Source organism: Mustela erminea, chromosome 3 (assembly GCF_009829155.1).
Source record: "Mustela erminea isolate mMusErm1 chromosome 3, mMusErm1.Pri, whole genome shotgun sequence".
Classification (NCBI taxonomy): domain Eukaryota; kingdom Metazoa; phylum Chordata; class Mammalia; order Carnivora; family Mustelidae; genus Mustela; species Mustela erminea.
In genome coordinates this window covers 81,544,912-81,571,437 of record NC_045616.1, presented here as the reverse complement: position 1 = coordinate 81,571,437, position 26,526 = coordinate 81,544,912, and the positions used below count along the sequence as shown (strand labels likewise).

The following is a 26,526-nucleotide window of genomic DNA, read 5'->3' as shown; positions in this document are numbered from 1 at the left end:
CACACAAAATCCTATTGTTCATCTTAAGAAAATCAAAATTTTGTTGGACTTCTTATACATATTTTGGATTGATGTTTTTACTTAGAATTACATAGGGAGGGACATCACCCTAATTTCAAAAAGTCTCTGGATGAATCCTACCCCCAACACCGTATCTTTTTTCTTTCACCCATCCCACGCGCGCACGCGCGCGCGCACACACACGCATAGGCACACGCATACCAGCCCAGCTCCAAAAACCCCTGCGTTTCCTCCTGCGACAGAGCCTCCCTATGCCTGGGGCTTTGCTAGGCAGCTCACCTCTTGGCAGATATAGTTAATGTCCAGCCCTCGTAAATCAAGACCATAAAAAGCTTACTTTCATATGCACTCAATTTCTACCAAACCTAAACTAATTGCATAAATTCCTTTAGGCCACTCAGGGCTGCTCTCTGGGTTGGGATCTGATCAATTAGTCATTAGGCACTCCATTAGCTGGGGTTTAAGCTGCCTCATATAAATGTCTCCTGTCAATTTGCTTGTAATTGAATGAATAAAAAAAGGGTACAATTATTAGCACAGAGGATCAGAATGAGGAGAGGTCAATTTTATTAAAATATTCTAAAAATGTCTTAATCTAATAATAATAACAATAACAACAACAGAAACAACAACAATAATTGGAAGGCATTTAGACATCAGCCACTCCAAGAATCTCTCCATGTTAGAGAAAGGTCTGGCGTGAAACACAGCAAAACTGAGTATGTGTCTATGCTCTGCCACCTTGGGAAACTAGTCTGTTCTACCCTTAGGGCTTTAGTATTTTTACCTGTAGGTTGGAGGTGATTTTTTTTTTAAAACTACTTTTATATTTTGTCAGAGTTAATTCACGCATATAGTTAAAAATTGAACACAGAAAGACAATTTGATGAATCCCCACCCTCAGCCACTTTTAGCTGTTTCTTTTGGAAGTTAATTGTAAATCTAAATAATATGGGTTTTGTACTATTTTTCTCCTTCTAAAGTTGAGAGTTTGTGTCTTCATATTTTGATTAAATAATACATGATTCAAATTCAAAAGAACTACAAGATTTGCAGTGAAAAGCCTTTCTTCCACCCTTGACCCCAAGTTAGCCAGTTCCCACTGTTGAATGCAAGTAACATTATCCATTTTTTGTGTATACTCCAGAGAGATTTTATTGGCTGTCATTTTTTTTGATTTGTCATTTTTAGTCATTGTGCACTAATTTCTTGCTATGGTATCAGAGAACTAATAATAATAATAATCTTGAATAATCTTCCATACCAAGAAACCTCGGAAGTTTTATACAAAATCAATAATGAAAAAATATGAACTGGATGGGCAGTTGAAAATTCTGATTCCTTTTTTTTTTTTTTTGAAGATGCAGATTCCATGATGTATAAAAACTGCCTACTCACAAACATAAAGAGTGTTTATGGACTGATTTGCATTCTATCCCATCTCCTTCCAAATAGAATGTAAAGCAGCATATCTGTAAGTACTACGGGATCAGTGAGCCCGTTTTTTGCCTTAAGAAGAGTTTTTCTTAAAACCGAATGTATAATAGCAGTGTATATTAGCAGTGTATAATAGCAGTGATGGGACTGGAGAGAACATCAGTGACATCATTTAATAATCTGCCTAGGGCTGAGGATTGAGCACGAGGCTGCAGAAATTCCAGCCAAGCTCCTGTGTGTGAAGGAATTACTAGTGTCAGAGCGTAAATTCTATCTCTGACAGCAGTTCAAGGTGGTGATCCGGATTGACTAATGGGCGATGTACAGGGAGCCATTGTTTCAGAGGCAGGATTGATTTGTACTGAGCCTTGCATACTCTCTCAAGGAATTCTTCTTGTAGTGAAAAGCGTGGATTGAAAGAGTTAATTAGGAGAATCCTGGTCATCTCTGGTCACCATATAGGCTACAGGGTGCAGTGGGAAGGAATCTGAAATGTGCACAGAAAGGTCTGAGTTGAGGCACGTTGTTCTATGTGTTCTTGGCAACTCAGCTCACTTCTCAGTGCCTCAGTTTCCACAACTCTAAGGTAGGGAACTGAATTCGGTAGTAGTTCAGTTTTGGTGAGGATTCATAGACTCCTTTGAGAATCTGAAGAAAACTATTTCCCTAACCAAGAAAAATGTAGCTCTGTACAGTCAGGTTTTTTGCTAACTTCTTGAAGGTTAACCGTGTATCTGCTAGATTCATCCCATGAATTTATAAGTCCCAGATTAAGACCCTCCTGGAACAGGTCCTGTAACGGCTACTCTTCATCCGGCTATCTGAGTAGGTGGTCAAATACCCATAAGCACGGAAACCAGTTTAGCAAACTGGGAAGAACTTTACTGAAGGTGAAAATAAAGTGTCAGTTAGAGTATGAGCCAATTGTCAATAAAGAATCCAAATAGCTTTGACAAAATTATTCTTCAGATCTATAGTCTCCCAAGAGACAGTGTGGTGGAGTGAAAAAAGCCTAAATTAGGGGTCAGAATCTAGTGTTTTTGTTTTTGTTTTAACCAGTCTGCCAACAGCTAGAACTGAGATTTTGAGCTGGTGGCTTCCCTGCTCTGACCCTCTCTTTTCTTTTCTTTCTTTCTTTTTTTTTTTTTTAAAGATTTTATTTGTTTATTTGACAGAGAGATCACAAGTGGGGGGGGGCAGGTTCCCTGCTGAGCAGAGAGCCTGATGTGGGGCTCCATCCCAGGACCCTGAGATCATGACCTGAGCCGAAGGCAGAGGCTTTAACCCACTGAGCCACCCAGGTGCCCCTGACCTCTTTTCTTATGGGTAAAATGAGAAGAGGTGGGATGACTTGCAAAGCTGCCAGTTATGACATTGGTGAGCTTGTGTGTGTAGGCACTGGCATGTCTTACATTTAATATTTGTTTCAGCTTATTTTATTTTTCTATTTTGCTTTCAAAAGGAGAGCTGTGGGGCGCCTGGGTGGCTCAGTTGGTTAAGCAACTGCCTTCGGCTCAGGTCACGGTCCCGGAGTCCCGGGATCGAGTCCCAAATCAGGCTCCCAACTCCATGGGGAGTCTGTTTCTCTCTCTGACGTTCTCGCCTCTCATGCTCTCTCTCACTGTCTCTCTCTCAAATAAATAAATAAATTCTTAAAAAAAAAAAAAAAAAAAAGGAGAGCTGTACAATCAAAGTAGAATTGGAAGGAGAGGCTACCAAGTGTGGTGTCTGCTGGATTCCCAGCATTGAGGTTCTAAAACCATGAGACGGAAACATAACCCCACGTCCTAATGAAAAAATAAAAACACCAACAGTTTGTAAGTTTAAAAATTAAAGGCGGGGGTGGGGTAAAGGAGACAGGATGAAATTAAAACATTTTGTTAGACTAAATAGTCTTGGCTCAGACAAGCCGGTTCATCAGCAGGCCTGAGGAGCCCCAGTGAGGAGTAGAGGGACTAGGAGGGGGGTGGTTGTAGGCTGGGCAGGGTAGTGTGTGCCCACCCCCCCATGCCCATTCCAGCTTTGGCTGGAATCCACAGATAAGAGAATGCTGACCAGGGCTCCAGAGCTTCATTTTTTTCCCCCTCTCTGACTGGGGACAATGCTTGCAACCGCTAGCTCACTTAGCATATGAGGGGCTGTATGGTCACGTGGTTCGTGTAACATGATAAGAACATTGGCCACCTTCAATTCTTCCGGTTTCAACTTCCTGAAGTTTCTCTGGTCCTATAGACTTTTCCCCCAGTTTTATTGAGAGATGATCGACAAATAACATTGTGTAAGTTTAAGGTGTACAACATAGTGCTATGGAGCTACTGAAAATAATCACCACAATAAGACTAGTTCACACCCATCATTTCACATAGTTACAATTTTTTTACTTATGGTGAGAACTTTTACAATCTCCCCAGAGCGAATTTTAATATATAATATAGTTCTGCTAGCTATAGTCATCGTGTTGTACATTACACCCTAAGAGCTTATTTTATAACTGGAAGTTTGCACCATTTGACAACCTTCACCGAATTCCTGTGTTCTATAGTTTTTACTTCTCGAGTTTTTCTCCCATAGTATCTTTTTTTTTTTTTTTAAAGATTTTATTTATTTATTTGACAGCGAGAGACACAACGAGAGAGGGAATACAAGCAGGAGTGGGAGAGGGAGAAGCAGGCTTCCCGCCGAGCAGGGAGCCCTCTATGGGGCTGGATCCCAGGACTTGGGCAGAGGCTTAACCCACTGAGACACCCAGGCGCCCCTCTCCTGTAGTATCTTGATAATTGCTTATGGCTTTGGGTTGGACGGCCCTATGACTTCTAGTGTGATTAGGTCTTTGAGAGGAAGATCTGTATCTCTTGTCACAGTAGGGTTTTTCCATCACAAGAAGAGTTTTAATACTATTTCCTCAAATGCTTTACATTGTCATTGTTAGGCACATGAAATCCTAGAATATGAAGGGAGAAGAATTCATGGAGATTTTCTGGCTGGTGGACATGATGTTCTGTTTGTAGGTGTCCAGGAATCTATGTTTTTCACAATCTGTCCAGCTGACTCTGCTTACATGCCTGGATTTAGGAAGATGTTTCGTCTACTTTTTTCCCCCCACCAAAGTGCCCCACACTAAAGTTTAGGTATATAGCCAGAAACCCAAAATTACTTCCAATGCTTGTTGCATTTAAGGTGGGATAAAATTTGCCTCTTATTTCACAAGGTATCGGTGACTCTTTCTGCCCTCCCCACCATTGCCTTGTTAGTTTACTTAAGGAATTAATTGGGGCAGCACCCAGAACCTTTGGTGTAACCACACCCTGCACAATGATCTGTGGCTCATAAGAACCAGGAGCTTAGATTGCCAGCAGATTCTAGTGCAGCCTCTTTATTTTAGGGCAAAAAATGAGACCTAAAAACAATTTAGCAGGTGGATCACAAATAGCAGTAAAACAAGCAACAAGTCTGAAGACTACTTTAGCAAGTACTTAACAAATTTTGAAATTAAATCTATGAACGAGCTATTCTTGCTTATAACCCTCCCATCCATATCTCTCCCCGCAAAGGTGAAGGGAGGAAAGGAGGAAATTTTAGGGTACGGAGTGTTCCTAGCTTAAAAATACTGCTCCTTCTAAGATGCTCTGCAGACCTAGGTGAAGTACTTACAATAAAACCCATATTTTATTTTTTTTAATTTTATTTATTTATTTTTCAGAGAGAGAGGGAGGGATAGAGCGAGCATAAGCAGATGGAACAGCATACAGAGGGAGAAGGAGGCTCCCCGCTGAGCAGAGAGCCCGATGTGGGACTCGATCCCAGGACCCTGAGATCATGACCTGAGCCAAAGGCAGAGGCTTAACCCACTGAGCCACCCAGGTGTTCCTAACTTATATTTTAAAAATGAGGTATCATGGGGCACCTGGGTGGCTCAGTGGGTTAAAGCCTCTGCTTTCAGCTCGGGTCATGATCCCAGGGTCTTGGGATCGAGCCCCGCATCGGGCTCTCTGCTTGGCAGGGAGCCTGCTTCCTCCTCTCTCTCTGCCTGCCTCTCTGCCTGCTTGTGGTCTCTATCTGTCAAATAAATAAATAAAATCTTTTTAAAAAAAAAAAAATAAAAATAAAAATGAGGTATCAGAACGATTAAACAACTTGGTCAAGGTCACACAACTATAAATTATAGAACTTAGGAGTTAAACCCAGAGTAATCTACGTCTAGAGCTGGACTTGCCACTATGCCATGCTTGCTCCTGTAGAATAAATTGGACTTAAATTTTTAGGGGCGAAATCAGAAGGATTTTATGTGAAAGAAGCTTAGTCTTGTTCAATGGGGCAAGAAGGGGGTATAATTAGATAAGAAATGAAGTCACAGAAGGAAAAATTTCTTTTCATATGAGGAAGAGGCTCTGGCAGTCAACATGGTCCAAGGAGTGAGCTGTGCTGTGAGCCCCTGTGTGGATTCAAGGCAAGATTTCAGAGAGTGACTGGGGGGTGGGGTGGAGGGTGGGTTTCAGCATCACGTGTTTGGTTGAATGAGATCACAGTTCATTCTGGTCCAAAAGCTACTGTTGCTCTGGATGTTTGTTCATTCTTAGATACCTCCAGTGAAAAATATAAAGGGACTATCTCCTCCAAAAAATGTACAACTTCCTTAAAGGAGCATAGAAAAGAAATGTTATTTTAGTAGGTATATCACAAAGCAACAAGTCTGAAGACTACTTTGGCAAGTACTTAACAAATTTATTTATTATTATTTATTATATATAATAATGTTATATTAATATTTTAATGTTATTTATGTATATTATGTTATTTCAATATTTTTATTAAAATGTTATTTTAATACTTTTAAATATTATTTTAATATTTTTATTATTTTAATATGTTATTAAATGTTATTTTAATATTTTATTCTTGCATTTGCCTTTTGGAATGTTGATACATGTACTTGAAGCCAATAACATTAAAAACAGGCTCAGCTCCTTTACCAGCTTACCATGTTAGAAGAACTCAGGGTCACTCAGCCTCCGTCTCTAGTGTTATCACTGAGAGTCACTAGAGACTTCGAGGGAATGGGAGCGGTCATTGGAGGTTTGTTATTTAAAAATGGTTTTGGGGATGCCTGGGTGGCTCGGTTAGTTGGATGACTGCTTTTGGCTCAGGTCATGATCCCAGAGTCCCGGGGATCGAGTCCCACATTGGGCTCCCAACTCCACGGGGAGTCTGCTTCTCCCTCTGACCTTCTCCTCGCTCATGCTCTCTCTCACTGCCTCTCTTTCAAATAAATAAATAAAATCTTTAAAAAAAAATAAAAATTGTTTTGTATGGGGCGCCTGGGTGGCTCAGTGGATTAAAGCCTCTGCCTTCGGCTCAGGTCGTGATCCCGGGGTCCTGGGATCGAGCCCCGCGTCAGGCTCTCTGCTCAGCGGGGAGCCTGCTTTTCCCTCTCTCTCTGCCTGCCTCTCTGTCTACTTGTGATCTCTCTGTCAAATAAATAAATAAAATCTCTTTAAAAAAAATTGAAAGAAAGGAAGAAATAGCCGAGGTCTAGATATATAATGAATTAAGGTAACAAATAGGTCTTATGTTATTACTCTGTGACAGGTCTTGCTTAAGGTGCTGGGGACTCAGCAGAGAACTTGAGGTTCACTGCCTGTCCTCATGGAGCTTACACTCCTACCAAAGACTAGTGATGTCTCATGCCTGGGACTCCAGAGCCATTTGTTTGTTAGGTGTTAACCAAGTTAATCCGACCTTTACCTGTCTGTGGTTCTGGGGAGCCAGTCCCAATCTTCCTGACTATCTCTGTTAGCATAGTATGTAGTGTATGAATATTTTCCTCCTCCTTCCTCAGCCCTCTGCAGAGCGAAAAGTCATGGAAGTTGAGAAGAAGACACCAACAATAACCCACAAACACTTGGGACCTAGCTGAACATCAGTTGGCACCAAGTTGATGGTGCTACACTGTTGATTTTTTTTTTCAAAAACCAAGATAAGAGGAAGTAACAGCTGGAGAGAGCATGGTATGTGCTCCTGGCAGTCACAGTTGGCCACTCTACCAACGAAGCCACTTCCTCTAGCTCCCGTTTTGGGAGGCAGATTGCGTGATCCAGATTTCATGGGGCCCCCCTCTGTGTACATGACGTGTCGAGGTGGACACATCTTCTCTAGAACAAACCAGCTACTGACCGGTGTGCAGCTGGACTCTGCAGAGCTTAAGCCCAGTTAAAATGATTTCAGAGGGTGGGAGGGAGGATGAGAAGAGCCGCTGAGGTTTGATGCCAACGAGGCAACAAAGTGTATGTCTAGGAGAGTTAGTGAGAAACTACGTTAGTTAGGCATCAGGTGATGCTCATGTTCCTCCCGGGAGTCACAGGAAGATTTCTTTCTTTCAAATTTATTTTTTTTTAATGTTTAAAAAGGATTTTATTTATTTATTTGACAGACAAAGATCACAAGTAGGCAGAGAGGCACGCAGAGAGAGAGAGAGGAGGAAGCAGGCTCCCCTCTGAGCAGAGACCCCCCAACTCAGGGCTCGATCCCAGGACCCTGGGATCATGACCTGAGCCGAAGGCAGAGGCTTTAACCCACTGAGCCACCCAGGTGCCCCTCAAATTTATTTTTAAAGTAAAAGTTATATGTGTCTATAATTTCAAAGTTCAAATAATTTAGCAAGGCTTGGCACAATTTTTAAAGTAAAAGTTATATGTGTCTATAATTTCAAAGTTCAAATAGTTTAGCAAGACTTGGCACAATTATACATATCCTGCAGACCACCTCCCCGCCTCCTCCAGTTCTCAGGGGGATCACTTTCACTCCCTTCGGCTGGTCCTCTTGCTGTTGACCTCACTGGCTCTAAATACCATGTTCCCATGGCCACCTCTTGTGTGTTCAGTGTCCAGGAATGAGGTGAAGATTTAGCTATCTCTTGTTCCCTACCCTAATTTCTGCCCCCTTGCCATTCCAAAATAGATCTTAATTTTGGTTAGCTCAGTATTCGGTGTTCATATGTTTTACTCTCAAACAAGTTTTACTGCTGAGCCACGTAAGACGGTATAGTTCCTTTTCCCTTTCCACACCATATTTTATTTTTCTTGGCATTAGTAATTATTGCTGTTTTCTGTTTTGTTTTCTCTTTTATTTAGGAACCCCAAACTCTCCCCATGGACGTAAATCTTGTCTCAAGACTTTTGAACACACCAAGTGTTCCATCAGTTTACTCTCCTTGAAGGAGACATTTAAGTCTTAGAGCTTTCTGACTTGTCCAGGATGAAACAGTGGCTCTCTACACAAGCTGAAAGCTGTCATCCTAGGGCCCCCCTTTGCCATCAGCCTATAGATTGTCTTTTGGGCTGAATCCTGTGTTTTCCAGAATCAGTATCTTTTCTTGGGTTTGTGCCTCATTTAGGTGGCACACATGCTCCCTGAGAAAGACTGTGACGGAAATAGCTTTTTTGGAAAATCGTCAGGTCTAAGAACGTCTTTATTCTATTCTAACACATAAATGGCTATTTGACTGCTATAGAATTCTAGGTTGGAATTAATTTTCCCTAAGCCTTTTGAAGAGTTTGCTCCATTGCTTTCTAGCATTTGGTATTGAAAATGCTAAAAGTTGAAAAGTTCAAGGCCATTCTCATTCTCGATTTGTGTAGGAAACTTATGTTCTCGCTCTAGAAGCTTGTACAGTATATTTTTAAAATTTATTCTGCTGGGGTGCCTGGGTGGCTCAGTGGGTTAAAGCCTCTTCCTTCGGCTCGGGTCATGATCTCACGGTTCCTGGGATGGAGCCCCGCATATATCGGGCTCTCTGCTCAGCGGGGAGCCTGCTTCCCCCTCTCTCTGCCTGCCTCTCTGCCTACTTGTGATCTCTCTCTGTCAAATAAGATCTTTTTTTTTTTTAAAGATTTTATTTATTTATTTGACAGAGAAAGATCACAAGTAGGCAGAGAGGCAGGCAGAGAGAGAGAGGAGGAAGCAGGCTCCCTGCTGAGCAGAGAGCCCGATGCGGGACTCGATCCCAGGACCCTGAGATCATGACCTGAGCCGAAGGCAGCGGCTTAACCCACTGAGCCACCCAGGCACCCTGTCAAATAAAATCTTAAAAAATAAAATAAAATTTATTCTGCTGGGGCACCTGGGTGGCTCAGTTGGTTGGGCGACTGCCTTCAGCTCAGGTCATGATCCTGGAGTCCCAGGATCGAGTCCCGCATCAGGCTCCCAGCTCTGCGGAGAGTCTGCTTCTCCCCTCAGACCTTCTCCTCGATCATGCTCTCTCTCATTGTCTCTCTCTCCCAAATAAATAAATAAAATCTTTGAAAAAATTTGTTCTGCTAAGCAATTTCCATCTTGAAATTCACAACTTTCATTCTTAGAAATTTCCTTGCATTATTTCTTGGAAACTTTTTTTTTCCCCCTTCATATTTCTCAAATGCCTGTTGTTTTGATACTGAGCCATCTGGATTGGCTCTCTGATTTATCATTTCTGTGTTATTTTTGTCTTTTTGTTTTCTCTTTTAATTTCTCCTACTGTTTTTCTGTTTAAAAAATTCTTTTTTAGAAAAGAGTTTATGTATTTATTTGTCAGAGAGAGAGAGAAACTGAGCAAGCACAGAGAGCGGCAAACAGAGGGAGAAGCAGGCTCTGCTGATCAAGGAGCCCGATGTGGGACTCGATCCTATGACCCTGGGATCATGACCTGAGCGGAAGGCAGATGCTTAACTGATTGAGCCACCCAGGCATCTCATGTTTAAAAAATTCTAACAGATATTTTTGCTTTTTAGTTTTTTCTTGTTTCATGGATGCGATCTTTTTAGTGATAGTAGCTCTGATTTATATTCAATTACATATCTAATATTACTAATCATTTCTAAATTTCTTCTTTCCTCGGTGTCTTTTTCCTCCAAAGGGTTTTTATTTTCGATATTACTATTATGGTCTCTGTGCCTTGATATTGTTTAATTAGGTAAAAAGTTTACTGGAAACTCTGCACACATAAATTGGCTTTGTTTACTTGGGTTTTTTATTTAGAGTGACCTGGTTGGGCTGCTTCCTTGAAGAGTCTCCAATGCTAGTTTTTTTGTTTGTTTTTCTTCTTTGGATGGGTTAATTCCCAGAGAGGGGGAATTGAGAATCTCTTGGTATCCCCTTTGAAGCGTCTGTGTCTGGCTGTTCATGTTCAGGGTGCTGAGTAAGAGAAAAGGGAAATGATTTTCAACATTTAGAATGTAAAATTTTATTTAATTCCATTGCTTTCAATATAGTTTCCCACCCTTAACTGTGGCTGGTGTTCCAAATACAGTCACTTAAAAAAAAAGAACCGCACATTTTTCTAGTGCGCAAATCACCAGCATTCTGTGGGGTTTGGATGAGGCCGTTCCCCAGCTGGGCCAAGTTGTTGCGGTAGCTCTAACTGCCCATCTGGAGGTCTAAACGCTTTTTAAACAAGCTCTCTGCCAAGTCACTGGTTTGCAGCCTCATCTTAAGTCCCACTTCCAGAGATATGAGGTCCTGTCACTTTGCAAGTCTTTTAGGGAATTTGCTGGGCATTTTGGGTTCGTTCTAAGCTCTCCCCCTGTCCCCCCCCCCCCAAACTTAGGATTCAGCTTTCTTGACTCTGTTATCACTTATCTCTTGCTTGCTCTCCAGTTTCTAAAAAAAAACTTTTTTTTTTTTTTTGTATTTGTCTTTGTTTCTGTTCTCTTTGTCCATGTAGGCTTATGCTTTAAATATCCTTTAATCATGATTTTAAGGCCAGGTTCTGGGAGAGAGGGAGCTGAAATACATGCTAAGTCTCCTATTTTAACTGGAAATCTCCAGAGCAGAGATTCTGGACAAAGGTCCGAGGATTCCTGGTAGAGTCACAGATGTGTTTTGAAGGGCATCTTTGTATCCCTTGAAACTGTATGCAGAATTGTGTGTCTTTATGTGTATATCTCCACCCTTACTAAGTCTGGAGCTTTTATCAAATTTTCAAAGCGATCTGTCCTCAAAGTCTAGGTACCGTTTCTCCAGAGGCCAAGTATATATTACACTGGGAAGAAGGTGGCATAAGCTTGAAGATACTCAAATTTAGGGAAATATCAGACCAGCCTCCAACTTTTCAACCCTGCTAACAGTTGAAGGTTCAGTCACTAGGGCAGAACAATCCTTGAAGACCAATTCATTCCCACTCATAGTTGTTGTTTGGGTCCTAAGAACCATGCATTATTCCTGAGACATGTTAAAAAAATCACAGGCAGAAAGTAACTGATGAAACCTTTGAGATGATTCTTTCAGAGTAACAGACCCAAATGCCAGAAAGTCAAGTAAATGAGAAAATGAGCCACCCATAGGGTGGCAGAGAGTGGTGCAGATGGTGGTGAACTGGCGGGCACATGTCTGGCCTGAAAGGGGCAGAAGGTACCCAACATCAGCCCATGACTGCTGTGTGGGAAAATGAGCCCCAAGTAAGCAAATCTGTTTTTCAAGAGAAGCTGGAACTCTAGGTTTCTACAACGTGATACGATACCTACTTGTCTCTTCTTCCTTAAAATAAAATTAAAAAAAAAAAATCAGGTAGAGACCCACCTCAACATATATTCAGGCCAGATTTAACTACCAGACCACCAATTCATGGTATCTCCTCTGCTCTAATCCTCTTTGGCACACTGGGAGCCCAGAAGAAGGATGCTTCCATGTCATTGTTGCCCAAGATAAGGATCTAGATTGGTTCTTGGATTTCAGAGGGGAGCTGTGGGTCCTTCCTATATAAAAGGTGGACACTGGTAGCATGGGTGTGTGTCTGTGTGTGTGTGTGTGTATGTGTATGGAAAAGAGAGACAGAAAGAGGGAGAGACAGAAAGGGAGGCCGAGTGTAGGAGGAAGGAAGGCAAGACTCTCGTGAAGAGATAAGATGAAGAGACAGAGTTGGTTTTGGCCCCAGTAGCTCTACTTCTCAGACTTTGATAGAAAGAGTTATACAAAATGGGGGGATAGGATGGGTGGAGACTGGGTGGGCAACACTGCTGAGTAGTTTTAAGATATTTTAGGGAAGTCCAGTGCTCTCTAATAAAATTTCTCTAATTATGAAAATGTTTTCTGTATCTGCACTGTCCAGTATGGTAGCCAGTAGCCACATGTGGCTACTAAACACTTGAGATGAGACTAATACAACCAAAGAAGGGAATTTTTAGCTTAATTAAAATTTGAAAACCTCCTGTGGCTACTGGCTACCGCACTGGGAAGGGCAGGATGGACCACCTATCCCAACATGCATTATGTCTTCCTTCGTGGGTGGCATGTGGATAATTATGATGGAGAAACGTGTCTATTTCTGTAGCTACATCCATCCCCTATACACACACAAGCGCGCGCACACACACACACACACACACACACCCTGAGCCCATGATTTCACGGCTACTGTTGCCTGGCTGGGATCAAGTTTAAAAAGGCAGTACATTTAAGAAAAATGTTTAGAAAACATTTTTAGTAAACATATTTAATAAATAGTATTTAGGAGATATATACATAGGCAGTTATCATAGAGGTCATGCAAATGACTGAAGTTTGGGAATCAAGGATCTTTATAGATATTTACCAAACTGGGGTCCACATAACACTGATCACTCATGTGGTTTCGCAGCAAGAAGTATCCCGCTGACAAGTTAAATCAGTTTAGACAGTTTTCAAACAACTCTGTTGTTGTTGCTGTTTAACTGCGGAACTTTTCAGAGTCTTTCATAAGTCGGAATGAATGTGAATCTCCAGGAGAGGGGTGTAGAATACAGCATTTCTCACACCTATTGTAAGAAGGAAGGACTCCTGTCCTGTTTTTTTTTTCTCCAGGGCATCCACTGTTTTGAGGGATGTTGCTTAGAACCTAGTTGGGAAACAACATGGCCTAGTTTTTCCCTATGGGTCAGAAAGCAAGTATTTTAGGCTCTGCGGCCATACAGTCTCTGCTGCAGCCACTTAACTCTGCCATCCCTGTACAGAGGCAGACATACACCAGCAAATGGCCATGGCTGCATGCTTAGAACACTTTGTTTACAAAAACAGGCAGCAGGCCAGATAGAGGAGGCAGCACCACAGCAGATAACCTTGCCACAGTTCTGCCAGCCGGTAACCTGAATTTGACCTCATGACCTTGAAAGTGGAGAGAGTGGGAAAGGCATAGGCTTTGGAGTCAGGAAGATAGGCTTGAACACCAGCTGTGCTATAGTAGTTATGTGACCTTGGGCAGGTCCCGTGGCTTAGCCCTTCTGCCTCTATCTGGAAAACAGTAACTAACACGATTGAATATCCGCTAGGTGCCATGCCGGCACTCTACCAGGCTCTGGGCAGACCGGCGAGATGTCGGTCCTCATGGAGGCAGAAAAGTAAGACAGACAGTAACTGCCAGGGTTGGAGTAACCCTTTACTTGGAGTAAAATGTAGAAATAATACTTCAGCCGAAGACATTTTCATTTGTTGGATCCTTACCACGAGCCAGTCACCTACTCTTCCTAAATGTGTGATGTCATTTGAGATAAACACGTTATCCCCATTTTAGAAGTAAGAAAACTGTGGCACAGAGAGGCTAAGTATCTTACCTAAAGGCACACAGCTAAGAAGGGGCCATTAGGGACTTTAGGACGTTCTGACACCAAATCCCCTGCTCCTTCCTTTACACCCTACTTATCTCACCAGGTAGGCTGAAGCTCAAGTAAGAACATAAGTGAAATATGCTCAGACATCTAGCAGGTGCTTATCAGTGTCAGTCCTTCCCTTGGAATCCCCCCTCCTCTGAGTGGAATCCTTCAGGATGACTTTCCTGGAATCTGAGAGTTAAGCTGCTAGAGAGCGGGCCCCCAAGCCTTTATCCTGGAGAGTCCTGTGGATTTCTACATTGAAATAAATGTAAGTGAAATGGAAGAATCTACCCCTTTCTTGACTGCAGGCCAGCAAATGGGTAAGAAATAGAGACACAGAGATCAGATCAGGGCAGGAAGACATTAATCCCTCCTTGGATTTCCAGGTGAGCTCAACACAGCATGTTCTTCCAGGGGCCAAAAACGACTGATGGGCTAGGTCTTTAAGACAGGTGTCTGAACCCTGCATTTCTCCTCAGCTCCCTTTCCTATGCGGGTGTGCTCCCTGATATCCTGCTCGGCATCTCCTGAGAACCAGTGCCTTAGAGATGAAAGCCAAGAAAATGCAACAAGCCATCGGCGGCGCTCACTCAATTGATTTTTACACAAAATTTGCCTTCATGCACGAAGGATGGAAAAATGATCCCATAAATAATGGATAACAAAAACAAATGCAGGGAGGAAATCAATAGTCACACACTTGATACCGCAGGGAGATGGGAGAGGAAAATATGGAGGCTCTTCCAGCCAAACGGCCCCCCGGGGAACCCCTTCCAAGCACTTCCTGCTAGGGAGGGAGAGGCACATCTTGCCCTAGCCAGTCTGCTGAATCCCTGGGGAGAGCACCAGGAGTGGGGTGTCTTATGGAGCTTTTGGCTTCCCTGGGTCTTAGTGAGGTTTGGGCTTCTTCCAAAGTTTCAGAGTCAGCCTCGGGGCATTGGAACCATCTGCCCCTCCAAGATCAGCCCGGTTTCCATGTACCCAACCTGGGTACATGCCCTGGTTCTTTTCCTAAGCTCTTCTTGGCCTCAGGAGCTCCAGAGGGCTTTCGGAGATGTCAAAAAGGCGGCCATGCCCTGTCTGAGATTCCTCCCTTGTTCTGTTCACAGCAAGTTGCTCCCAGAGCTGGTCACTCAGTCCGGTGGGACAAAAGCCCCCAGAATGGCATGGGGGGAGGGCTTTGCATCCTGGTTCTCCCTTGTGCTCTCCCTGTACGGTTCTTGGCAAGTCATCCCATCGCCCTGAGCTCTCGTTTCCTCATCTGTAAAATGGGCCAGGCAAAATCTCTAAAGCTGGTAGGAGAGGATACACTACTCTATGTGTATACAGAGCCCAACATACAGTAAGTGCTTAGAATAAGGTAGGCAGGGGCGCCTGGGTGGCTCAGTGGGTTAAAGCCTCTGCCTTCGGCTCGGGTCATGATCCCAGGGTCCTGGGATCAAGTCCCACATTGGGCTCTCTGCTCAGCAGGGAACCTGCTTCCTTCTCTCTCTCTGCCTGCCTCTCTGCCTGCTTGTGATCTCTGTCTGTCAAATAAAATCTTAAAAAAAAAAAAAGAATAAGGTAGGCAGAGTCACCCTCCGATGACAGCTGAAATCTGTGCATATGCTCACTTCCGCTGCCTTCAGGGCTTCGCTGAAGTCTTGTGACTGGCCAGGGCCGTAGCTCCTAATTAGTCTCCCGGCCTCTGACCTCTTCTCTTTGGTCCTTGCTCCACACAGTTGTCCCCTCTCTGAAAGGCATGTTTGATGATGTCAGACCTTTTTCTGGTGGTTGTCATCAGTTTTCCTGGTATTCAGTTTTTTTGACGAGGTGGTACGTTCACATGGCTCAGGTCGAAGACGTGAGCATTCCTCCTTTGCTTTCTCTTCCCATCCGTCCAGCACAGGATCACTTTCTTTTATATATTTCCAGGGAAGGTTTATCAATTATAAGCTTATATATGTGCTTGTAAATATATATTTATGTATATATATTTCCATGGGTTCTTTTTTTCTCAAGATGGTAGCAGACTATGCATACAGGTCTACACTTCTCATATTATACTCAATATATCCTTGTGCTTATTCAGTAGATAAGGGGTTTGTCAGGAGATAAGGAGTTTGCTTTTTTTAACAGCTGCCCGCTGTATTCCATTCTAGGGATGTACCATCATTTATTTGACCCATCACTGTGAGTGGAATTGGGTTTTTTCTCTCCCAGACTTTTGCTTTTACAAGCGCAGTGGTGCTGAGTGATGAGATACATGTGTAATTTCCCAATACATCTCTAGAATCAGTTACTGATGTGTAATTGCTGGGTCGAAGGGGATGTGCACTTTTACTTTTGCTAGATATTGCCAATTTGCTCTCTTCAAACGCAGCCAGCGGTAGTATGAGAGAGTGCCTCTTTCCCTCACTTTGGCCCACCCTCTCAGGGCATCTTCATGGATACTCTGTCCCAAACATTCAGAAGTACCAGTGTTTCCCATCATGTCATCCAGTTTCCCAGAGCCATAACTTTCACCTGCTCCCCCTCTGCCTGGGAAATGCCATCATCCTTCAAATCCTCGTTTTATGCTACTTCTGTGTTGCTTCCTGTGCTCCTGTGTGGACTCCGTCAGTCGCGCCTTCCTGTGTTCTTCCACACCACACCCCATTTATACAGCGCCTACCACACAGGTCGGATCTGGTTCTGTGCTTATTGTCAGGGCGTACTCATCTGTGTACCCTCAGTGAGAACTGGGAGCTCTGAGTTACTATTTACTGGATGGACATGCAAGATACTACGCTAAACTCGGTCAGGGAAAGGATGAGGGAAAAAAGGTAGGATCCCTACTCTCAAGGAACTTGCAGAATTTATTAGAATTCTCTGATTCTGGAAAAATGGGCACTTGGTCATTTTAATAATTTCTGTTGCTGTCCCAGAATTCACATGGCCCTTGCAGTGAACAGAGCTGAGGGAATGTGTGTGTGCCCTTGAGAGAAGACAGCACACGCACACAAGCCCATCCCCATCTTGAATGGTCTCCTCCCTCCCTCCCTCCCCCGACCCCCGCGTCTTTCCGTCCCCCTCCCTTCTTTCCTTCCTTCTTTCCATCATCCTTCCTTCCTTCTTTCCCTCCTTTCTTCTAGGAGCAACTGAGGAAACACTGGCTTTGCCAAAGTGAATGGGAAGCTTTGAAATACCAGGTACATGATAAAGACACACTGTCGTGCTCTCTGCTTCCAAGAAGACATGTTCTACTCTAAGGCCGGATCAGAGAGCTCTGAAGAAGAAGAAAGCAAGTGCCGTTTACAGACCAAACCATCACAGTAAGGTAAAGGAAAAGTTACAGGAAGGAGAAAAAAAAGTGGACAGGAGAAGGAAGCGAGTGCCGCAGAGTTAAGCAGGGCTATGCCACGACCAGACACTTAACTAGAAGAGAATTTTGTGCTGCTCATTCTCTTGACTCCCCGATTTGAAACCCCAAATCTATCAGAGGAGCTTGATCCTTAATGTGGATTATTATTTTATAAATTATTAAGAAGAGCAATATCTTTCCATTTACTGAATGTCATAACAAAAGAGATAGGAGGAAAACCAAGACATTGCCTACCCAAAGAGCCTAGCATTTGGACAGTGTAAAGTCACTAAATAATTCAGCAGCTATTTGAAAGTATAGTGTTTTGTAATTTCGACAAAACCATCTTAGTCTGGCTCTCTGTAGCACAGAATTTTAAAAAGGTGTTCGCCTCCATGACGATCTATTTCTGGGAGAAATGGGAGTCGGGTGGAAACGCTGGTCAGGAGAGAGAGGACAGTCTAATTAGAGAGCCTTGTGTTTACTCTGATTTTAAACTTTCATGAGACTGCTGAGGGTGAGTCCTGACCAGCTTCTAGTACTGTCTCTGATTTCTTTCTCTGCGCCCACACGCTGGTGCTCTAACTAGATGCATCTGTGCCCCGTAAGCCCATGGAGAGGACCCGCCACTGCCCATGTGGCAACTGTCACATATTGCCGGAAAGATGAATCGAGGAGCAAGCCAGGGTAGCCTCCTTAGCTCTCCTAGTAAGGTTGGTGTGCCTGGTCCGGCTGGTTTGGAGCAGCCAGAAACACAAGCTCAACAGCACCTGGAAGATGCTGCACCAGGAAAAGACAGGGATGGGGTGAGGCAAGGGGCCCGAGGGCTGATCCCACACGAAGGAACTAATTCATCGCTCTGGGCGTGGTTTTATGTAGAGGTGACCTTACTACAGGGAAGATTTCAGGCAGTTTGCTGGGGTCCATAAAATTAAACAAAGCATTCAAAGCATCACAGAAGGCAGGATAGCATTATAGATAAGAGAGCACTTGGGTTAGTCTTTAAGACCTGCCCCTCCCTGACGGGACTGCGGGCAAGTGCATCATCTCTGTGTGCCTCAGTTTCCTGCCCTTGAAGGCACAGATAATTATGATGCTTACCTCCCACGGTGGTTGTTAGAATTTCAGTGGAAAATAATGTGGTGTAGCAGAACAATGCCTGGCTCAGGGTAAGCACTCAGTATGTATCAACTTCTCTTACTCCTTTCGCCCTTAGTTCCCTTGACCCCCGAGAACTGGGGTAGGCACAGTAGCTAGTTACAGAGAACAGAGCTCTGTGTTTAATGTGGCTATTGAGTGAGGGCCTCTGCAAGTACTTATTGGCAAGACAGACTCCTGTGGATGAGTTATGTAAGTGGCATCCCAGAGGTCCCGGCATGGATGCAAACCAATTAAGTTAAGCACTTACCGCAATCACAACTGCAGCTTATAGGTTTAAAAGTGGGAAGAGAGTCTACGTGAACTTGGCTTTGCAGTACTTCGCTTTGTCAGGTCTATTAGAAATACAGTCCGTGATTTCCTCACTCTTGTTCTAAATTCTGGAGTACTTTTTGTCTAATGAAGTGTATAGAATTCTGGATCTATTTTTTTACTAGCTGTGCAGTCTTGTACATCTATTTATATTCTCTTAAGAGAGTATACTTTTTCTTATCCATTCAATTTCCTTATCCGTTAAAAATGTTTTAGTACAAACTAAAATCACCCTAGCAATTTTGAAGCACAGGATTTCGTATTGGGAATTAAGTACTTTTAGAATTATTGTAAGGACTGTGGTTGAGCATGGAGGAATGACTCCCAAGGTATTATGGAAGCTATGGCCTTTGTCATAATCGGGTAGCTCACCTCTGGAAGAAGTGAAGTCTAGAACATACCATCTTGGCTGCTATCCACAGATCCGGAAGGTCTCCACTGCCAATGTAGTGTCCAGTCCGAACACTGGACCACTAAGACCACTGCCGTTACCCCTACTTCTGGAAGCTGGCGATGAGACATTAGCATCTCTATACTTTTTCTTGACCATTTGAAAACAGCAACCATAGCAGAAGATTACCTTTCACTTCATTTCTGCCTTCCAAATCTTGCTTGAGTGCATCTACTTTATGAAATCTCTCTCACATCTAGAACCCTAGCTGCAAGGGAGTCTGGAAATGACCTATTAGCTTTCTAGCCTCTTAAAAGCTTAAGGGTACTGCAAAGAAGATGGAGATTGACGTTGAGTACTGACTTACCATATCCAGTCCAGAAAATAAGAGTAGTAATGATGTTATAGAGTTATTGTGGGGATTAAATAAGGTAATAAAATGATTTTAAGGCTATGTAACAAAAAAGTAGGCAATCAAAAAAGTAATGATTTCCAACACTGCTACTATAGTAGGATTCATTGCTACATCTTTTAAAAAGACCCAAAGGGAATCATTGTTTCTTCAGATGTCAGGCTGAATTTCCTGTGAGGATGGGAGAATTCTCTACCACACTGGCTCCCTCCCAATGACCTTAGGTCATAGCTCAAGTGTCTACAGAAGCCCTCCTTGCCCACCTGTCAGTGCTACAGGGTAACTTTCCAGGCCATTCCTCCTGTTTCCCATTCAACAACCTCCCCACCACCCCCACAATTCTGGATTCTACAGTTCCCACCCTGCTCCTTCAGGCCAAATTTCAAGTTCTTTGATTGCCAGTCTCACGGTAAGACCTGAATAGAATAATTTGCTTGGCTTGGTCTCAGTAACATCTCTGACTAATACTGTACCCACTTTACACTCAGCCCAGGCTTAGAACCTTGTACTAAGGATGGAGCCTAAGACCGCACTTGTCATCAAAGGAATTATCAGGCAGAAGCTGGAAGACAGCACTGGGAATTCCAAGATAAAGCTCCAACCAGACAGCTTGTTCTTTTTGTTTTTGTTTGTTTGTTTTTTAAAGAATTTATTTATTTGTTTGACAGAGAGAAGTCACAAGTAGGCAAAGAGGCAGGCAGAGAGAGAGGAGGAAGCAGGCTCCCTGCTGAGCAGAGAGCCCAACTCTGGGCTTGATCCTAGGACCCTGGGATCATGACCTGAGCTGAAGGCAGAGGCTTTAACCCACTGAGCCACCCAGGCGCCCCCAAACAGGTTGTTCTGAGGCAAATACGAGAGAAAATTTATCTTCAATGTCTTCCAACCCACATTTTGTTGTTGCCAAGTTTTTCTCCACTTAAATATTGAACTCACCCGTTGCTCTTTTACTTGGGATCATAACAGACATTCTCTACAAACCTTGCTTGTTCTACATCTCATTTTTTTTCAGGGTCTTGTAAAACAACTAACTAGCTCAGGGATTCTCAAGCCTGTTCGGGCCTCCGCTCAGCTCACATGAATCTGAATCTCAGGGGCTCTGGGTGAGGTCTTGGCAGCTGTAGTTTTTAAAGGTCTCCAGAAACAGTAACTATAATGTGCAGCCAGGGTTGAGAACCATAGCATAGTCTAACTTGAGTTGCTATGTCAGTGAGTACAACTGTCTTAATATACTATCCCAAATAGGGCAGTCCTATTTTTCTTTAATTAGGACTACTTGCAGGCAATGCCATAACTCAAAAAGAAAATTCATAGCTGCATCTTAGGGCCCCGTGGCAGGATAAAGTGATAGATAAAGTTTTGGGGTCAGGACACCATTTTAATAGGCCCCAGGCTATACCAGTCAAGCAGGTGACTTTTCCACCCGTGCATAAAACCAGTTGTAGCAGTTTAATGTTTCATTCTTGATAAAAAAAAAATTTATTCTATGAAATGGAATTATATTTTATCTCTATTCTTCTGTGCAATCTTGGGCAAACTACTTAACCTCTCTGAATACCCATTTCTTCCTTGAGTCAATAGGGATAATAGTAGTACCCACCTGAGAGGATTGTTCTGTGACTATTATATGTGGTGGATGACACGTGTAAAGTATCTGGTACATTAGAGGTGAAAAATAAATTCAGCCTGTTACTATTATTGAATTATATTTTATTCATTGGTGTAGTGTTTAGAAGCTGTTTGAAAAGTAGGTGATGGCAGCAGGTAAATAAATTGGACATGCTCAGGTCTGTGACCAGTGGAAGGAATTAAAATGTGCCTCTCCCTTGGAGTACTACTTAGCATGGAATAACCTTAATGGAAATTTCCAATAAGGATGGTTAAGTTTAGTGTTACCTGCCTGGCTTGTTTCTCTACATTGAACTCTTGCTTGTAAGCTGCAGGACCATTGAAATAGGTAACATTTGCTTCACAACTTTTCATCTGAAAAGGATTGCCAGAGTTTGTTATAGGAATAAGGCCACCATGGATGCGGGGAGAGAAGGGGTGATGGAAAATCCAAGATGTTCTAAATACCATATGTTCACAATCTCATGAACAACAGTCTTGGAAATCTGAAAATGATTCACATGCAGCCATACAAAAATGCCAAAGTAGTCTATAGTGTGTCGTCTCATCAGTTTAATGAGCCTTAATGAACGCTTAACATGAGCCAGGCACTGAGCCAATGCTCTGAAGAAGAAGATAAGCAAGACATAGACCCAGTCCGTCAGAGGTCAGAAACCCCTGGGGAGACTGACAGCTAGAGATCACTATTAAATAGGACTATTGAAAGTAATGGCTTTAGTACTATTTGGTAAAATTGAAAAAATAAAGAGATATGAAGTTGAAAGTGTAAGATACAAAGTGGCAAATAGAGTATAATTCTCTTAATGTTAAAATATGCCCAAAAAAGGTCTGAGAAGAAATACAGTATATAAAAATGACAGCTATAATTTTATGAAGATGGGGTAGTATGGCTAGATTTTTACCCTTCTGTTCTCTAGTTCCCAAAGTTTCTCTATTTTTTAATTTAAAAATTTTTTTTAAAGATTTATTTATCTGAGAAAGAGAACACACCTGCACTCATAAGCAGGGAATGGGCAGAGAGAGAGACAATGAGGGAGAGAGAGAATCTCAAATAGGTTCCCTGCTGAGCATGGAGCCCAATGCGGGGCTTGATCTCACAACCCTGAGATCAGGACTTGAGCTGAAATCAAGAGTCAGACGCTTAACCGACTGAGCCACCCAGATGCCCCTCTGTTTTTTTGATACATTATTTTCTTAATGAAAAATTTAAACATAGGGCGCCTGGGTGGCTCAGTGGGTTAAGCCGCTGCCTTCGGCTCAGGTCATGATCTCGGGGTCCTGGGATCGAGTCCCGCATCGGGCTCTCTGCTCAGCAGGGAGCCTGCTTCCCTCTCTCTCTCTCTGCCTGCCTCTCTGTCTACTTGTGATCTCTCTCTGTCAAATAAATAAATAAAATCTTAAAAAAAAATTTAAACATAAAACACCTTAAAATGTATCCCGAAGTACAACAGGAATGACCCATCTTCTATCTCTTTGCTATCTCAAGCTCCAATATCTGTCTCAGTTCAGGCTTCCCGAAAGCAACAACCATGACACGAGCTTGGGTGCAGGTTTTTTTCTTTGGGAGGAGACCCTAGGAATGCCGGCTGAAAGAATGAGGAAGACGAGATGCCGGGAAGAAAAGCTGATGCAGCTGGGCTGCCCTTGTGAGCTACTCACCACCGGAGCGACTGGAGCACAGCCTCACTGGGCAGCCTCTGCAGAACCACGTGATCTGTGTCTCTGCTGAGCTGTCCCTCTGTAAGACGGGAGGCCAGTTGGCCCCTTAGCCACTGGCTCCTATCCCCAGTAATTGAGGATTGCTCTTAGAAGTGTGGACTCTCCCCAGCATCCCGGCCGGGCTGTGCCTGGGTTAAGTGGCCATCCTCGGCCTTGGAGAAGGTCTGGAGGCACAACAGCAGAGAGATGGCATAGGGGTCGCTAGACGCTTCTTGTGAGCGTGAAGCGATCCAGCACTGCATTGATAACAGGGGTGCAGAAGGCACGGGCTGGGCACGCAAGGCCGCTGAGGTTTTCAAACATGTCTCAACCTCCCTGCTTCCGTTCAGAGTGTACCAACAACTCAGAAACCTGGAAGGCCGGTCTCTCACCATTGAGAACAACGTGGAATTGGGAACTGAGGACAAATGCAATGAGTACTAAGTTCTTACAGATCTCAAGAGGTTGGAATGACAGATCACATTTAAAGATGGAATTTAAATAATGAGAAATGAAAGTTAAAAATGTATACATTGCTCCAAACAAACAAAGGCAAAGGCAAATGACTGGAATCCGTCACTTAACCAGAGAAAATTTCATGTGATAGAATACACTTGGGTTAACCCTAAACCTGAAATATGAACCAATGGAAATTTTATTCCATCTTGCACTGCAATGTGTGCACCGAAGAAGCAGGATAAAAGGCCCACGTACTCTGAACTAGCCAGCAGGGGTGCTGGGCTAGGTTGTGGGCACCCCCTCCAAGTGAGACATAGACCAGGTGGAACGTGGGTGCAGGAGAACCACCAGGGCTGGCCCCAGTGGGGAGGAGGCAGAAATCACGGACTTTGGGCTAGAGGGACCAGAGGGTGTTTAGCCAAGAAGGAGGCAGGGCGTAGGGGGAACATGAGTGCTTACTTCAAATGTCTCAAAGGCTCTTGAGGGGAAGCAGTGGGAGGCGGTGTGGCATGTGGTGGAGAGGAGATGGTATAGAGAGAGTCAGACACACCTGCCTTGGTTGGACTCCCCTTCTGATGTCAGCTTGCTGCATAGGCTCAGTCAGGTTATCTGTAAAATGAAAATGCTAATGATCCTTACATCACACGGTTGTGTGTATAGCAAACGAGATGTGTACGTCAGTTGCTTAACACGGTACCCACCCGCATATAAGAGCTCAAATTATGATGATAATTAGAAAGTTACAGAAAAGAGGAGTTAAATTTGGTCTCTGTGGCTGCAAATTACTGAGCTAAGGCCACTAGTTCAGTACTAGTTTGATCCTAGTCTGTGTCAGATGTCTGTTACCATCAGAATGCCCCCCCAAATTGTAGAGGCTGCCTTTGGAATCGTGAGGTCCCTGACCTGGGGTGTGTATAGTCAGCCAGATGGTTTCTGACCAAACCCTTGGAGGAGATTCAAGAGCTTTGTAAGTCCTCGATGTCTGGGGTGTTCGCTGGGCCTTCGCTGGCCCCTATGTGGGGCTGGGAGTCACCAGTGGTGAGGGTTTCCATGGAAACCACGAGGGGCTCAGAATTCTGTGTCTGTGCACTGCATCCCAGAGGAAGGAGACAAGCAGTGAAGCAGTAATAGTGTGCACTTTTTAAAACTGTCTAATTAAATATTAACCCCAGAGACAGAGCATTAACGGGTCTCTTATGTAAACTTTGTGCATCTCATAACCATCCGGGAAAGGGGCTTGGGTAGAGTGCTCCAAGGAAATTAAATCTATACGCCTGTCTCCTTCCTCCCTGCCATCACTGACAAATGGTACAGAGGGCTGCCCTGTGGCCACCGCCCTCTCAGTAAGGCCCTTCCTCAGCCACTGGCCAGGGAGGATGGGGCAGGGCCCAGGGCCAAACCTGACACCATCTTTGACCCTTTCCTCCTTACCTCCTACTGTTTCTTCAGTCTCTGGAATCCCCAAGTATTGGTTCCTCAGGAGTGGGTACAGACAAGAGGCAGAAGAAGTAGTGGGGTGCTTAAGGAGCGAACAGAGGTGGATGAGAGGCAGGAACATGTAGCAAAGCCACTAGGGCTCAGAAGCATGGGTTTGTGCCTTTAGTTCTGTGATCGTGGGCAAATCCATTGATCTTTCTGGTTCTGGGGGGGAAAATGAGGATTTGTACTAGAGCTCACGGACCTCTCCAGCAACCATTTTTGTGTAGCCCATGTGTGTGATGCTGTGAGAGAAGAGGTCCAGTTCCTGCCTGGGAGGAGTTCACGGAGCCCAGAGGGTCTTCGCCTGGGATCCATGTGTCCCTTCAAGGTCAAGGAGCAGAGCACCTAAAAAAACCCTTGCCTTTGCACTTAACGTTGTGAGGCTGTGTATGTATTTGAGTGGTGTGAGCCCTTGGCTTTCACCAAGTTCATACAGGGATCCGTGGTCCTCCAGCCAACCAAGAATCCCTCCGCGCCCTCTTGCTTCTCTTCCCAGACCTCAGTCACTTGTATGCCCTTTGTCCTGTTTGCCATATCTGCATTTCACCTGTGCACAATTCTTCTCTAAAATAAAACTGGATGTAAGAGGATACATACGTCAGCAACAGTCTCCATGAATTGTGAGTGTGGGTTGGAGGAGCTAGATTCTCTCTAGCTTATGTCTCTACTTATCTATCTACTTAAACAACAACAACAACAACAACAACAACAAACCAAACCCAAAGCCGTTAAATAAAACGTTCTGCCTCGCATACCACCCCACATACTCTCTACTACCACGCTACACATCTCCCCTGCGGCGTCTCTGGGAAAACACTGGTCCAGTGGTTTCCCCCCCAAAACCCTTCCAGCTGTGCATTCCTTAGGAGCCTGTCACCCACCTTCCCTCACCTGCTCCGCAACCTCTTCCGTAGCCAGTCAAGGGGCAGACACGAAGGCCCCTCCTCTCCACATTGTTTGCCTTTGTGATCAGAGATGGTCCGAGGCTGCTGCCAACCCCCGGAGATATCCCCAGACCCAGGTGGCCGTTGGGGGGCGGGGGTGCGAGCTTCCCGCCCCCTCCCCAACCCCGAGCGTTCCCTCTCCCCAGCCCGGACGCGCGCGCGCCGCTGGCCTTGCGGGACCCCTGGCTGACTTTGCGGTGAGTGACAGGGGCTGGCGGCGGGCTGGCAGTGAGTGGAAGCGGTCCTGACACCCGAGCTGTGTGCGGCGCGCTAATTACACTGATGTGGGGTCTGGGCCGCGCGGTCCTTTGCTCAGAGGAAGGATGCGAGGCAGGCGCAGGGAGCGAGCGGCACTACAGAGGAAACGGGGGACCAGCAGCACCTAGGCGCATCCATAATTTATAAAATGCCAGCAGCAACAAAGGCAAAGAGGGACCAGAACCAGGAGAACAGAATAGCATAAAGCTTTTTAATGGTCTTTTTCTATTAATGTCAGATGGGCGACCGTTTTTCAAGTGGGTGGAAGGGTTCCAAGGCCCCCACAGTTCAGTCACAAAAGCTAAATGCTGCCATTTACCCCTCCTCTCCCAGCTTTATGGAGGAGCTGAGCTGTCCTGCCAGCCAAGTGCGCTGTTTGAGGTTCAAGTGGGCATCTCATCCTTCCCGAGAAGCCG

The 26,526-nt window shown here is 44.2% G+C and overlaps 1 long non-coding RNA gene across 1 annotated transcript; it reads right to left on the bottom strand.

Moving 5' to 3' along the window:
* Positions 1–10,430: 10,430 nt before the first annotated feature.
* On the bottom strand, positions 10,431–25,928 carry LOC116585611. Its single transcript, XR_004283722.1, has 4 exons — positions 25,800–25,928; positions 24,861–24,948; positions 23,980–24,038; positions 10,431–10,623 (listed from the first exon to the last, which is right to left on the bottom strand). It is a non-coding gene; the product is annotated as an uncharacterized LOC116585611 (long non-coding RNA).
* Between the last annotated feature and the right edge of the window lie 598 nt (positions 25,929–26,526).